A 14,835-nucleotide genomic window follows, 5' to 3' on the forward strand; every position below is an offset into this window, starting at 1 on the left:
AGGACAGAAACAGGCAATATGTTCCAGACAATGTTATCGGGGGTCCAAGGAGGGGCTCAGGGTTTCCTGCTGAAATGTGGTGATCCGCGCTTCTTTAAGAAGGTTCGATTAAAGGTGCTGAGAGATATGGCTTATGTCTGGGCCAGAGTAAGAAGATCGCTCAGTATCCCATATTACTCTGCTCTGGCTCCAATTTGGGAATCACCTGGCTCTCCAGAGTGGACTAAAGATTTATTGATCACCCCTCTCCTGGTGGCCAATTTAACAACTTGGGGTCAGCTAATGCCGGAAGGGTCTTGTTAACTTGGGAGGAGATCTCCAGTCTCACGGACAATAACTTATCCAAGTTTAATTATTTACAAATTAAGAGTTGGAGTCAGGCCATCGCAGTTGAAATTGGCACTAAGACAGTGTTGGAGGAACTTTTACTGAGGAAGTCCAGGCGGATAAAAACATCAAATCTGTATTGGACCATTTTGGAAGAAGAAGATGGGGATTTCTATGCCGGCTCAACTATGGGGAGACCAAGTTCCAGATGTCGACTTGCAGGCTATATGGCAAGTATCTTTTGATCTACTTTATATTACAGTCTCTCCCGCCAATTTAAAGCGCAACCATCTTTTTTCTCTTCACAGAGCATACTGGTCTCTGGCCAGGCTGGCAAAATTTTCTAAGGGTCCCATTCCCTCTTGCCCAAAGTGTAAGCAGGAAAAAGCTGACGACCTTCATATGTTTTTAATTTGCTCTGCTCTAAGAGAGTTCTGGGCCTCGGTAGAAGAAGGTATGAAAGAGCTGTTTCATTTTGATAAACAGGTTAGTATATCACTTGTTTTTTTTGGAATTCTTTCGAATTACGAGGAACTCCCTCAAGATACAAATAAGTTATCCCATTATCTAATTATTTTGGCACGCAGAGAGAAATGCAAACTTTGGGTTAAGGATATTGCACCTTCATACCTAGATTGGATTAGGGCAATCAAACACACACTTAAGTTAGATAAGATAGGCTGGAAGAGAAGGAAGCATTTTTGGATTCCCTGTATCGAATGGCTCGAAAGGGTGTAAATGATCTTGTCCAATGATTATGCCTTTTTGCAGAATGAGTTACCCTAAGATCAGTTCAAGGGCCTGGAAAGATAGATGAACTGAATTGAATTTATTCTCCTTGGTACCGTCTGGCACCCTGTGGGTATCTGCAGAAAGAGCATCCATCAAGATCTTCAGGGTTTAAGGTGGGGCCTCTCCGCTGCGTAGTGGGTGGCACAAACCTCTTACTCTGAGAATATACTTTTTGGCGTATGAGGACAAAAAAAATAATTTTTTAAAAAGCAAAAAAAAAATAAAAAGCATGTAAGCAGACTAAAGATCAACATGAGGTAGATTTTCATGGCCAATAATCCACCTGAAGTCCATGGGATGTGTTTCCAAGGAGGTTGACGCCCTCCTAAGAAGGGTGAGTTGAGAGGTATCCTTGGTGCAGTACATCAATGGAATTTGAAAACAAACAAAACCAGCATTGCCAAAGCCAATGGTCTGGCCTTTATAGTACCAGTGTTGAGCCGTTGTCTTTGCCAATGTTTGTCTGCCAAGCATTGTTCTAAAAAATAAAATAAAATAATGTAGACATCCTGGAGGAAAAGCAAAACCGCTCATGGTATCTCAAAACTATATGTTGATTTCAGTGTTTTAATTCTAGTAAATGTCACGGCTTACTTTTCAAATACTTTTCACTATGGAAACTCAGAACAATGTTTAACCCCTTCCATGCTCATGACGAGCTGAGCTCGTCATGAGTTGCGCCGCTCGCATGCTCATGACGAGCTCAGCTCGTCATGTAACGCGGCTTTTGGAAAAAAGCCACACAGCGCAAAAATGACCGCAGCACGCACGCGGTTAAAATGAATAACAAAGTGTCAGAATGCATATGGAAATGCTTGCTAAGGCCTAATTTACTTTCCTTAGCATTCAGCCATGTGCTCTTCAGCAGTAGCCCAGGTAGCAGTTTTATGGGCCGCCAAGAGAAGGGACATACTAAGTACACCTCCGGCCTGAAGTGCCAGCTGAATGAGCGCATAAGTGAGTTCACATTGCCACAAACGTATTTGAGTGCCAGAACTTGTGCTTTCATGCAACAGGTGAATACAGGAGATAAAAAAATATACCCTTCAGCCATATCCCAACAAAAATATCCCTGCTGCTATACTTTTACAGACGAACTGAGGGGTGGGGAGCAACATAGAACAGAAATATATAACAAATATGTTTTCTATAAAAAGAGATGATGAATAAATTCATACAAAGAAAAATGAAACTTGTATGTTTAAATGTTTATGTTCTGTGCACTTAGGAAATAGTGGAGCGGCTGCCAGATTGAAAGTATATAGGTCAGACAAGAGGTCAGCTTTTGTGAATGGGCAGCTGTAAGTCCATTGTAAATTCACAGTAGCATAGCTGCCAACTGTCCCGTTTTTGCCGAGACAGTGCCGGCAAATTGGAGACTGTTCTGGGTAATTCACTATCCCGAGAAAGTCCCAGCAATTGTAGTTAAGTCATGGGCCTACTAGGGTGAACAAACTATTACGATTTTCGTCGCCGCCGCAGATTATATGTAGTAGTTCATGCTGGTTTATAATAAAAATCACTGTTTTCTGGTCTGACGCTGTATCGAGGCACCTTGAATTTCTTGTGTTGATCAAAACTTTATGCTCCTACTAAATTCAACCCAATCACTGCCGAAGAGTCTTCAGTCTGAAATCGGTGACGTTAGTTTGACAGACATCAGGTCCCTCCAATGAAGGTTGTAAAGGCAGAGAATGAGCTGTGACTTCAGATCGGCAAACTGAACGGGAAAAAACGCACCCTGGATGTGAAGTTCCCAGAATATTCATGGCCGGGTATTATGGACAGCAGGCAAAATGGAACAATTAAAACAGGAATTAAGAATGAGGGGCAAATAGAAACACCAATGCTCAGGGTACGAAGTGAGGAGGCTAAGGCCTTTTAAAAAGGATTTTCCGTACAATCGGTAATGTGAGATAGGACGTGGCATAGTGCCGTGCCACGGTAAGTACTTCAAACCGGGACTGCCCACAAAAGTCTAGTTCTCATCTGATACACGATATTGCTTTTTCGTCCTTGGCTTTCACCTTCTTGCATTGTAGGATTGCTCTTCACACCAGTTAGGGCTCTAAAATAAACTGTAATAGCGCATCATGGAAATGTATCCAGGTTAAACCGATGATCTAAAGACCATATGAGAGATCAGCTTTCGTTGGATTATTGGGGAAAACTCCTTTGCGTTTGGTTGTATAAATCTGTGTTCTCCTCTAAAGAGTGAATTGCAGGAAATTGTGATGGGAATTTCTTAGGCCCAAGAAGGAGAATTGTAAAAATTCAGCTGAATGGAAGAATTTTTCCAACTCAGTTACTTTGACTGCAAGTTTTAAACCCCTGTCTCAATGACCTGCGATTCTCTCTTTATTGAGTAGTAGACTATATAATCTGCACTGATAAGTAGGCGGAGTTAAATTATGCTATGATATGGGGTGGGCGGAGCTTTGGGGAAGTGGGTGTGGTAAATGTTCAAATAAGTAATTGATACTGTGCAGCAAAGTGTCCCTGTGATTTTTTAGGTCTCGCGACCTATCGATGCGCGCATGCGCATCGAGCGGAGCGAGAATTCAAGTGGCGAAAACATCATGAAACCACCAGCTTTTTGCTAGCGTTTTCATGGCGTTTTCATGCAGTTCATGTGAACCACGTGAGCAACATGCACGCGCATTCACGGCCAGGGCTTCTCCTCCCCTAATTATTCATGGCCGGCCGCAGGCCGGCCGTACTTTCAGTTTCCCTCTTCTCCTCCCCTAATCATTCATTCCCGGCCGCTCACAGCACATCAAAGGGCTTCGCCCAGCGTGCGCTCTGCATTCTCTCCCCAGCCAGCTTCCCCCAGGCCGTGTTCCCTCATCCCTCGCACCCCCTCCTCCTTCAGGCCCCCACCATTTGCCTTCTCTCTCTGCGTACTTGCTCCAAATTAAGTGGTTAATTGGGCCGCTTTGATTTCCAGTTTACTTCAAACTTCTCCTTCTTCCACTGTTAACACAGGACTTAAGCAACAATCCAAACAAGAAACTATGACGATTTAGACTTCGCTTCTGATAGAACGGGGAATAGATGATGCACCATGTGATATACAGGGAAGCTTCTGCTTGGACATGTTTCTATGTGACATTGTAATCAGATGTATCCCAAAAAGTGGGAGAGAACGGTTTATTGGCTTCCAGTACCGGGTTACTGGGACGTTCGCCCAATCACGCTACATAGCGCAAACTGCACCAGGACATCGAGCACAGGACTATACTGGGCTGTTAATGTTATTTTCTAGCATCTTAGTCAACGTCTTTCTTCCTCTTCTAGTGTTTGCTCTTTTTCGGTAGGGTAACCTCTTTACCATCATTTTGCATGGATGACTTACATTTTTCCCACTTCCGGGAATTACTTTTTTACAGCACTCCATTGGACTGCATGTGCTTTCTAGGCCTCAACTCTGTACTGCTTCCCCTCACATCCCTGTTCCCCATGCTCTCCTTGTAAATCCCCACACTCTCCAAGCTTATCTTTGCTTCGACTGCTCCTCGCAGTCCCACACCTTTTTTTCCCTAATACGCCAGCTTCTATGTTGCCTCCCTGCCCGTCCTTCCTCCAATTACCCCACCTGATCCACCGTTGCAGTCCCACCCTCCCCATTGTGTTTTTATACGTTTCTTTTGTATGTTTAATGTGATAGCGCATGTGACGTGAACACAATTTCCTTACTGACTGAACCCCGTATAAGAGTCTCTACTTTACCGCCTCGTGAGCCCATGGTCTACTGTGTAACCTGTTAGCCTGCCTTCCGTGACTCGCATTAGATCATCAGAGGCAGCCCAGCCCAGCAGGCAGCCCACTCCCCTCTCCATATGGGCAGCCCACCCCCTCCCTCTCCAGCGCCTGCCTTCTCTCTCTGCGTACTTGCTCGGTGGTTAATTGGGCCGCTTTGATTTCCAGTTTACTTCAAACTTCTCCTTCTTCCACTGTTAACACAGGACTTAAGCAACAATCCAAACAAGAAACTGAATATATTTGACAACTCTTTGCCTTCCGTCAGCAGAAACATTAATTATCCAGTGCTCAAAGGCTTCTGCTCCCCCTCACTCCCTTTCCTACCCCCACTCGCTGGCCACGTCAAACGCGAGAGCTTTAAAGGGGCTTGCTTGAAGGCAATCTGCTTCCCCGCTAATCAGTTTTTTTCCCCTCCCACTTTTCCTTTGATGTCCGCCCCGCGTGGCCTCTGCCTGTCGCCTAACACGGTTGTTGGTGCTACCACCTCTCACAAAGCTGCATTTATAATTCTGAGCAGCACTGTATATAAAAGTGCCAGTAATCGAAATCGGCAAGCTGTTTTTTTTTTTTTTGGTTGGATTAAGATCGGATGTTTGCTGCATTATCTTGCCCCCCCTCAGTTGGATTGCACTTTGTCTTCGCTGTGTTTAAAATTAATCTCAGTGCAGGGAAGGTTATTTACTGCAGACGTTTTCTGCTTTCAGTTTCTCTCTCTCACTAAGGCGCAAGGCTGCCCACTGCATTTTAGACGCAGAGACGACCCCCTTCTCCGTTCCATCATAGGCGCACGACATCCCGATGTGCTGCAAAAGAAATTTGCATCCAAGACGGAATCCCAGCTGTGGTGCAAATTGTGCACTAAGGGTTTCTACTTGTTGATTGTAACGAGTATTCAACCAGTTTTCAGTAATTGGAAAACATTTCTGTAGCGAACATCAAAGCTCAGTGTTGTGCCTGTGTATGTGTGCGCATCTGTGTGTGTGTGCATCAGTGTGTGTGTGTGTGTGTGCACTCTGGGACGTGTGCGTCTCAATGTGTGTGTGCCTGTATAGGTGTGCGCATCTACGGGTCAATCTAGCGCTATAAACAACTTTAAAAATAAAATAAATAAATAAATCTGTGTGTGTGCATGTGCGTACCTTGGCCTGTGTGTGCATGCCTGGGCGTGTATGCGCATCTGTGTCTGTGTGCGTGCCTGGGGGTGTGTGTGTGTATCTGTGTGTGCATGCTTGTGTATGTTTGCCTATGTATGTGAAAGCATCTGTGTGTGTTTGCCTGTGTATGTCAAAGCGTTTGTGTGTGTGTGCGTGCGTGCGTGCATGTTCCTTTACTTTCCACTTTTCGTGGCCACCAATTCCCCGCCACCCCCGAAGTTTCTCCGCTTTCTTCTTCTGCCGCCTGGGTGTTAATCTCCCCTCCGACCGTAAACACCGGCCCCCCATCAGTTTATCTGTGGCCTCATAGGAGCCCCGATGCGCATGCGCAGTAGAGAAATAAAGCCAAGGTGGAACAAGAATTGGCATTGCCAATAGGTCTCGCTTGTGGGACCTTATAAGTATTTAGTTTTGCAGCACAATATCCTTGTTGCATAATCGGATATTGTGCTGCAAAACTAAATACTTATAAAGTCCCCAAGCGAGACCTATTGGCAATGCCAATGCTTGTTTCAAATGTTGGCAACTATGCAATAGGACTTTTGCAACCAGAGAGCTTTCACTCAAAAACCCCATCAGCTACTGCTATCTGATAGGCCTCGAAGTCACTGCTGGAGGCAATTTGAAAATATTAATGAGCCATGATCGACAGGATGTCCTACTAAACTAATTCCAACGGCCAACATGTCCCCGAAATTGGTGGAAACGTGGAGAAAGAGCTATGCATCCTGGAACTTTGTATGTGAATGGCCGCACAGTTAAAAGCGCTGGTTGCAGGAATCTGCAAGTCACAAGTACTGTAGTTACATGTGGATGAAATGAAACTTTACTGGCGGTGGGAGGTTAGGTGTGTGTGTATTTTTCTTGTTTAATCTACAGCCTTCTGAATACGGGTACGTGTGATTCCATATTTACTTTTAGGCTCGAAACTAAAAATCCCCTAATTCAGCGTGATCCTTGCCTACCTTATTACGCATTCATGGGGACACGTGACAGCACATTTTGCTAAGTTATGTAATATTATCAACGAAACACCGCCAACATATATTCTGTGCACTACACAAGTTCAGTATTATAACTCCGAGGTGGTGTACAAAGCAGTTCGAAAAATAAATGACAGCCGTTTACATAGAGCATACCTTGCAGCGCCGTTCCCACGCGCACAACGAGAAAGGGTGAAAGGGAGTCAATTAGCAGACAGTTGTACATTGACCCCTCGGGAGAAGCCACTAACATAGAAGACGGGCTGCTCTCAAGGCCCCGTCTGCCACCGATCCAGGGCTCGCACACAGCCGGAAGCCATACTGGAAAGGGAGCATGTCTAAGCTGCCTAACAAGCGTACTACAAAGAAGCGACGCATCAGCCATGATACGGAGAAATGGGTGGATAGTTTTTAATGTTCAAATAAAAATATTAAAAATCTGCTCTGCATACAATTTAGAGGTATGTCTATATGTTATTTATGAACAAAAATGTCCCAAGTTAATGGACAGTATCGTCCTATTTATGTGTCAATATTAGGAGACAGCATACCATAATCTCGGTGAGAGAGGCAAAATTATGTGTTCTGATTCTCAAAACCAGTAACAATTTACTTCAAACACATAATAAAACAAGAAGAACCTTGTTGATTCTTCTTGTTTTATTATGTGTTTGAAGTAAATTTTTTAACCAATGTGAAATGTTTTCAATTATTATTGTTTATATGAATTGTAACTGAATTGTGGAATAAATCTAACTCAAATTGTTTACCAATACATGTTGTTGACAAGTTTTATTAAATTATTTCCTTTCGCCTCTAGAACTACCTTAATGTGTTAATAATTTGCAACTGTACCTGTACGTTACTGGTTTTGAGAATCAGAACACATAACTTTGCCTCTCTCACCGAGATTATGGTATGCTGTCTCCTAATATTGACACATAAATAGGACGATACTGTCCATTAACTTGGGACATTTTTGTTCTTAAACTACTGCTTTCCCCCCAGTCCCTAAAAAATTCTGTGAGGGGTCCTCCTTCCTTTTTATTCTATATGTTATTTATGTAATTAAAATAAAACTGGTAGATAAAAATGTGGATTTAAGGTTTTGTTTTTTAGTGTACACTAGTATTTTCCTTTCAGTTTAAATCTCACTTCTGATAGCAGTGAACGTAACCAGCGTCATGCAAACATGGCTTCTTTAATCACGTCATCGACTCAAAGTACAGGTGTTTTTGGTGTGAGCAGGAATACCTCGGTCTTCTTTGAAACGGGAAGGCAGATGTGAACAAACCAACCTGTCACTTATTTCGTGACGTTTTGGGTGCTCTTTTTTAGGTCTCGTGTTTGGCAGCGCATGCGCTGTCTCAGCGAAACTTAAAGTAATCTCTATATTGGCTTCCACTCCGTGTAATTTCTCCTGCCCTCGCCATTGGTTTAAGTCTAGCATTCCTGTGGTTTTACTGATTTCTGTTGGCTGTTGGCCCTAAGTTTATTTCCGTGTAGTCCCAAGGCAGTGGTGCCTAATTACAGTTTCACTCCGATCTGCTGGCACTTAATTGTGTGCAGTGTGCCATCTGGTTTGGCCCCCCTCCCCTCGCTTGTCTTTGCAGCTTTGTTGTATTAGAGGAAACGTGCAGTGTGCCATTTGTTTGGGGGCGTGGGCCCCCCTCCCCCGTTCGGCGCGGTCACGGCCGCTTGTCTTTGCAGCTTCATTGTATCAGAGGAAACCTCATATTCGGCCTTCCTTTTAGACTCTTTTTTATTTTTTTATTCTGACCTCCGTGGCTGCGTGCTTCCTTTTACTTTGTCCTAACTTTTAACTTATATTGGACAAATTGAAGGTTTATTCTTTGCTTCCTGCCGCAATGACATATTCACTGCTGAAGCCACACAGGAGGCTGCTCACAGCATTTGCAGTTCAATACCACTCGTATTAGTCAAACTGCCAGCTATTGACATTACGAATGCACATTTTTAATTCATTTCAAAGTATGCCAGTATTAGCATAAACAAAGAAAGTATTTTCACGAAGAAAAGGGTGCAGTAACACAGGGTGTCCCTGGTCCTGCACCCTTTCCTTTGTGAAAGAATTTTTTTGGCGTACTGCTGGCATACTTTGAAATGGAGGGTCTATATATGACACAATCTCCACAGGGAATGTCCCACCTCTGCCATTTTGATTTCTTCTAAATAGGCTCACAGTGTATTAGAAATTGGGGCAGCGACGATTTCATTTACAAATTTATTTTCTGAGTACGCCACATGCCTCTCTGTTTTTCGCTCAAAGAAATTATTTTCACGAAGAAAAGGGTGCAGTAACACAGGCTGTCCCTAAGTGTCCCTGGTCCTGCACCCTTTCCTTCGTGAAAGAAATTTCTTTGCGTACTGCTGGTATACTTTGAAATGGAGGGTCTATATATGACACAATCTCCACAGGGGATGTCCCACCCGCTGCTCATTTTGATTTCTTCTAAATAAGCTCACAGTGTATTAGAGGGAGCATATCTTTCCACTAATTAACCTCTGGAGTGATTGCATTTTTTCACACTTGGGAGGTGTATGTGTTTCTCCAGAAAGTGGAGCGCTCATCTGATGTCATCAATATGCTTTGACCAGGATAAAAGGAATAGCCGTGTGATGTGTGCTCTTTTAGGCTGTAATTTCCATGAATTCCCCGGTAGTCTAGGATTTCTGACCGGCCTGTCTGCTCGCCCGCCTTCTGCGTGTGTGTGAAATGGTCCAGAAGTTACGTGTGTTTACACTCGTGTAAGGTCTGCTAATGGATTGCTTTGGTTTTAAAATTAAACATGCTTTTGAGATGGTGTCACTGGCACATGCGACCGCTGTGACCTGTGTTTTCGAGGCATATCTTGGGGGTGTCATGCGTGTGAGCACCGTCTGCATGTGTTGAGGGCGAGGCCAGGACACGGGCTGCACCGCTGGGAGCAGCTCAGACTCCGGCACGTTCTCGCAATGCTGCCTGCCAGTTGTTTCTGAGTCGGGCTGATGCTGTCTCAGAGCCGTGGATCAGTGGATGACTTAGAGCCATCTCAAATTGAATGCTTCAAAAACTGAAATACTCACGTGTGGCGATTGGAAACATTACAACCCGCTGGCCGCATGGCCTGATGAACTGGGATTACTGCCTAAAGTATCGAAGGAAGTAAGAAACCTCGGATTGACCATGGACTCCAAGTTGTCGATGAATGCCCAAGTGGATAAACTAGCAAGATCAAGCTTTGCTACTATAAAAATGCTGCGACGAATTTTCCCTCATTTGGGATTTCCACACAAGGTCCAAGCTACCAGCTCCCTTGTTCTGTCCAAACTCGATTATGCCAATAGCCTCTACCACGGATAAACTTTAACGACCATGAAAAGACTACAACGGATTCAGAACTCGGCTGCCAAACTACTCATGCATATCAAACCGCGAGACCACATCTCCCCTGCCTTTAAAGCCCTGCATTGGTTACCGGTTGCCAGAAGATCCACGTTCAAGCTGCTTTGTATCACCCACAAAGCAATACATGGAATGGGACCACTCTTCATCAGGAATAAAATCACCAAACACATTCAACAAAGGAACCTCCGCTCTAAAGGAGCATCTCGCCTCAAAATCCCACAATACAAGAAAAAAAACCATGGGTGGCACATCCTTCTCCGTTTAAGCAGCCAACATATGGAACTCTTTACACCCCCAACATAAGGTCCACCGACAACCACCTTATCTTCAGAAAACTACTCAAGGTTTGGCTCTTCCCCACATAAGTAAACAGAAATTTACAGCATATCCCTCTGTATACAAGCATTTGTTTTCACTATAGATATGTACCTATCTTTGTGTATTACTTTGTATAAACATGTAAAATAATTATGTTGTTGAGAGAAAAAATAATAATAATAATAATAAATAAATAAAAATCATCTTTGGTCTACATGTACATACTTCCATTGTGCATCTATGGACCTCCCATGTACTTGGATCTACATATACTTACCTCCTTTATGTATCTATATACTTTCAATGTAATTATGAATCTATATGTTTATCACTTCTTCTAATTTAGCATTTACAATGCACTACCCTATTTCTCAGCCTATACTTCGCTCAATATATCTTCTAACCCAACCATCTGACTCCTCTCAAACTTCTTCTACTACTCTTTCCAATGCACTACCCTATCTCTCATCCTATACATCTATCAATATATCCTCTACATCCACTCTCTCATTTATCCCAAACCCCATACCACTACTATGATTGCCAAAATAACCCTTTCTGGACTCTCTCCTACTCTACCCCTCCTTGCATCATCTGACACCTCTTTTACTATACCGATCCACTAAAACAAACCTTTCTAAACTCTTCCCTCAAAGTCCTCCCCTCCAAAACTCCGTTTTACTCATCCAAAAGCCTCCTCCTACAGCTAAGACCTAAAAAAAATCCTTCACTCTTTTATCCCTCCACTATCCTTTTCAATCGAGATTAACAGACTAACATGTTCACTTCTCAAATCCTCATATTAAACTATACTAATATACTACCAATACATTTTACCTCTCCGCTATCCTTCTCACTCCAAGTAACTGACTAATATCCACCACTGAAATTACTTCATATTGCATCAATAAGAATTGATATTTTAGAGGGATGATTAATAACAAGTTTTGACCCTATGTAGAAACCCATATTGGGACTGGTCCTTTAAAGTGGGTTTGAAGGCTGACTTTAGTACTGTCTAATAATGGCCGGATTTAGCGCTGGTGGAGCCTGGTATGACAATCTTTTTTGTCCCTGACCTCCTCCAATCCCTCACTACCACCCCTCCATCACCGACCCTCATTTCTCCATAGCCATTTCTCACATGTATTTCCTTTGTTTTTTAGTGTAACTCATACCAGGGTAGGAGTTCAGAGCACTTTACCTCACACGCACATTATACAGTGACAACAAACTATATGCTAGTAAATCAGTGCATAGGAAACGTTACATAAGACACTGAGGACCACAAGGCATAGGAGTCACATGCCATCTATACTGGTAGACAGTATATTTTAAGAGACCTTAGTGCTTAGTCTGGAAAAGCACATACTCAGGATTTTAAACCGAACACAGGGGTTGGAGTTGACTTCATTAATAAGAATTTATTTCCACCCAACACAAACCCTTTTTAGCAACATTAGGATAAACAGAGACTGGGGAAAAAACATAACATTCTAACCTACACCTTGCAGTTTGTATGCAGCTCACAGCTCAGTGGAAATATTAAGATTTTCTCTTATGAACTGCAAGTAACAAATTGATCTTTCTGTGGAGAGCATTAACCCAATGAGCTAGCTATATAAAATATAGTTCTCTTAGCTACATGGTACACAATCTTTACAGCTGGCATATTAATCCTCTGTGCTGCTTTATGATGACTTAAAACGGAATCTCGTCAAAATCCATCTTTCTCCAACAGGTACGTTAAGCACTAGAGTTATCTCCAGCAAACTTGTCTGAAAATTACTGGTCACACAAGGAACTCTGACACAGGCACTTTTAAACCCATGAGATATTTTAAATCATAGCTCTGCCGAGTTCAGCGCCTGGTGTGGTGGCACCAGTCGCACCAAACTAAAGCTGGCCCTATGTCTATTCCTGACGGCGAGAAGCCATGCACACTCGTATGCCATGTAGGATCGAAAGTAGCAGGGTAAGAAAGAAATCCCTTATTGTTAAAAAGTATTTGAATCCAGCTGAAAAGTGACAGTGCTGTTCCATTTTAAGTAATGAATCCTACTTGGAAGTTCTGTGTTTTGTTATTGTTGATTTCTTGGTGAGAAGTGCCAAGGATATCCCAAAGGCAATATTAACAGTACTGCTGAAAATCACTGTCTATGGTTGACACTTAAATTTAACACCGAAATGGCAAGTGGAACTTCACTCCCAGATGCCAAACTTGGAACAATACCCTGTCACCCAACCAAATAAAAACTTGTATAGGATTTGTGAACAAGAATTTTCAGTTTTAATAAGGTTACGGAAGGTAAGATTATGCATTCTCTTTCCTACTTTAATTTAACAGCAGCCAAGTAAAACAGCCCATAGTAAAACACCAAGTTCAAAACACAACAAAGAATTCCAATGACCCTGGTTCTTTAACAAACCACAAGTTCCATCAACACAGCTAAGCAACAGTAGCATTACTGATAAAGGTATAAACAGTCTTAACACTTCATGCTCCACCTCTTTCTTGCTGCTTGGCCACCATCCATTGACCTTACACCCAATGGTGAGGAGGAACAAGGTTTAGAGGAGAGACATGTATGTAATGGATAAGGCTATCCAAAGATGCATACAAAATTATATTTTTACCTTACTGGGTCGCTTGACCCAACAACTCAAAATCTTTTTTCCTTGCTCCCAGCACAGGACCATCAACGAGCACCCAAAATCCCCATCCTTTTCAGCCCAGTTATCAGTCCCTCTCCTGTAGGCTGTGAACCTCTCTCAGAACCAAGAAAGACAACTTCTAAGGTGGCTCAACTCAGAGATCGCTTGGGTTTACCCAGATTCCAGTAGTGATTCAGTGGTGGTCCACAGATGTAAGAAGTTTAAGAACCGCTGCCAAAGAGATTTTGTAAACCTGGCTAGATTACGGATTTATCTCCAACATTAAGTAGCCAGAAGATGTCCATCACTTTAGAAGGTGGGCGGTCTGTTTGTAATGGACCTTCGCCTGCACGTTCAGATTTTGCCTGGATTTTAGCATGTATTGCACAGTCAACTTTGAATACATACAAGAACTGTTATCAGCTCACAGTCTAGTAGTCTCCATAGTACTGCACAAAGCCCCTTGTGGTGTTCATGAATCATTTCAGGATTTTTCAAGGAAATTGTTGCTCAAATGTATAACGCCAACCACAGTATGTCATACATCATTAGGAAGTCCTCTGCCGACCTGCTATAACTTCCACTGGAATTGGCCTCTGAGTATTAGGTCTGGCTCTTTTATATTCCGTGATGCCACAAGATGTTAGGTGCTTTGCTAATCACTTCAGTGTTAATCTTAATCTCTGTTCAAGAGCTCCAAGATTGACAAGGAAGATTTTTTTCATCGTTGTGTTATTTCTAGGCCTAGGCAGAATTTGCGTAGTGTCGTGTAGACCAAAAAACTCCACCACACCACGCGCAGTTCCGCAAGCGGCGGAGTGTGTTATGTGGCACTGCTCATGCTGATTTTTAGCGCCGGGTGTTTGCCCTGCGCTGTAAAATCAGGCAGAACTGCACTATGTGCAGCGCAAGAGGGTGCTGCTTCTTTCTGCCGCTCGAGTAGGTGTTCTACTCGGGCAGCAGATTCCTCAATGCGAGCCGAAGGTTTGTCAACGGGAGTGGTAGCGACCAGTCGCAACCACAGGTGTTGAGAAATCTCGCTGGGAGGTGGTCTGGAGTAAGATTTACTTTGCTCGCCAACTTACCGCCGGCAAGCTGCAGGAGAGGAAAAGTCCATTCTGAAGAGTTTTATGGAACTCAGTGCTCTACGCTGAGTGGGATAAACTCAAATTCCTCGAGCGGAGCGGAATTTAAGGCTCTGCCTAGTTGTTTCCTCTTAATTGGAACACACGTAAGGAGACTCCTGTCACCTTTCACACATACTGTTCTCTGAATGGTGGCACCTTGGCTACTGTCAGAAGTTGCCTTTTCCTCATTCAATCAAGAGGACTTAGCAGTCCCCAGCATTCAGTCCTCGACAGCTTTGGCTGTGCTCAATGACCGTTTGGAATTTTCTTGTTTTCTATGAAATACCTTTTGTGGTATAAGATGTCTG

The 14,835-nt window shown here is 43.2% G+C and overlaps 2 protein-coding genes across 15 annotated transcripts in view; one reads left to right on the plus strand and one right to left on the minus strand.

The window, feature by feature from the left end:
* FAHD1 (fumarylacetoacetate hydrolase domain containing 1) overlaps window positions 1-7,246 on the minus strand; it is a 42,506-nt gene extending 35,260 nt beyond the window's left edge. The window contains exon 1 of the mRNA XM_078664884.1: window positions 7,175-7,246. The gene's annotated coding sequence lies outside the window, so the exon portion shown is untranslated. The remainder of the gene's footprint in view (window positions 1-7,174) is intronic.
* MEIOB (meiosis specific with OB-fold) overlaps window positions 1-14,835 on the plus strand; it is a 1,496,662-nt gene that overhangs the window by 1,439,729 nt on the left and 42,098 nt on the right. The window lies entirely within an intron of this gene.

This window comes from Lissotriton helveticus, chromosome 10, assembly GCF_964261635.1.
Source record: "Lissotriton helveticus chromosome 10, aLisHel1.1, whole genome shotgun sequence".
Taxonomy (NCBI): Eukaryota; Metazoa; Chordata; class Amphibia; order Caudata; family Salamandridae; genus Lissotriton; species Lissotriton helveticus.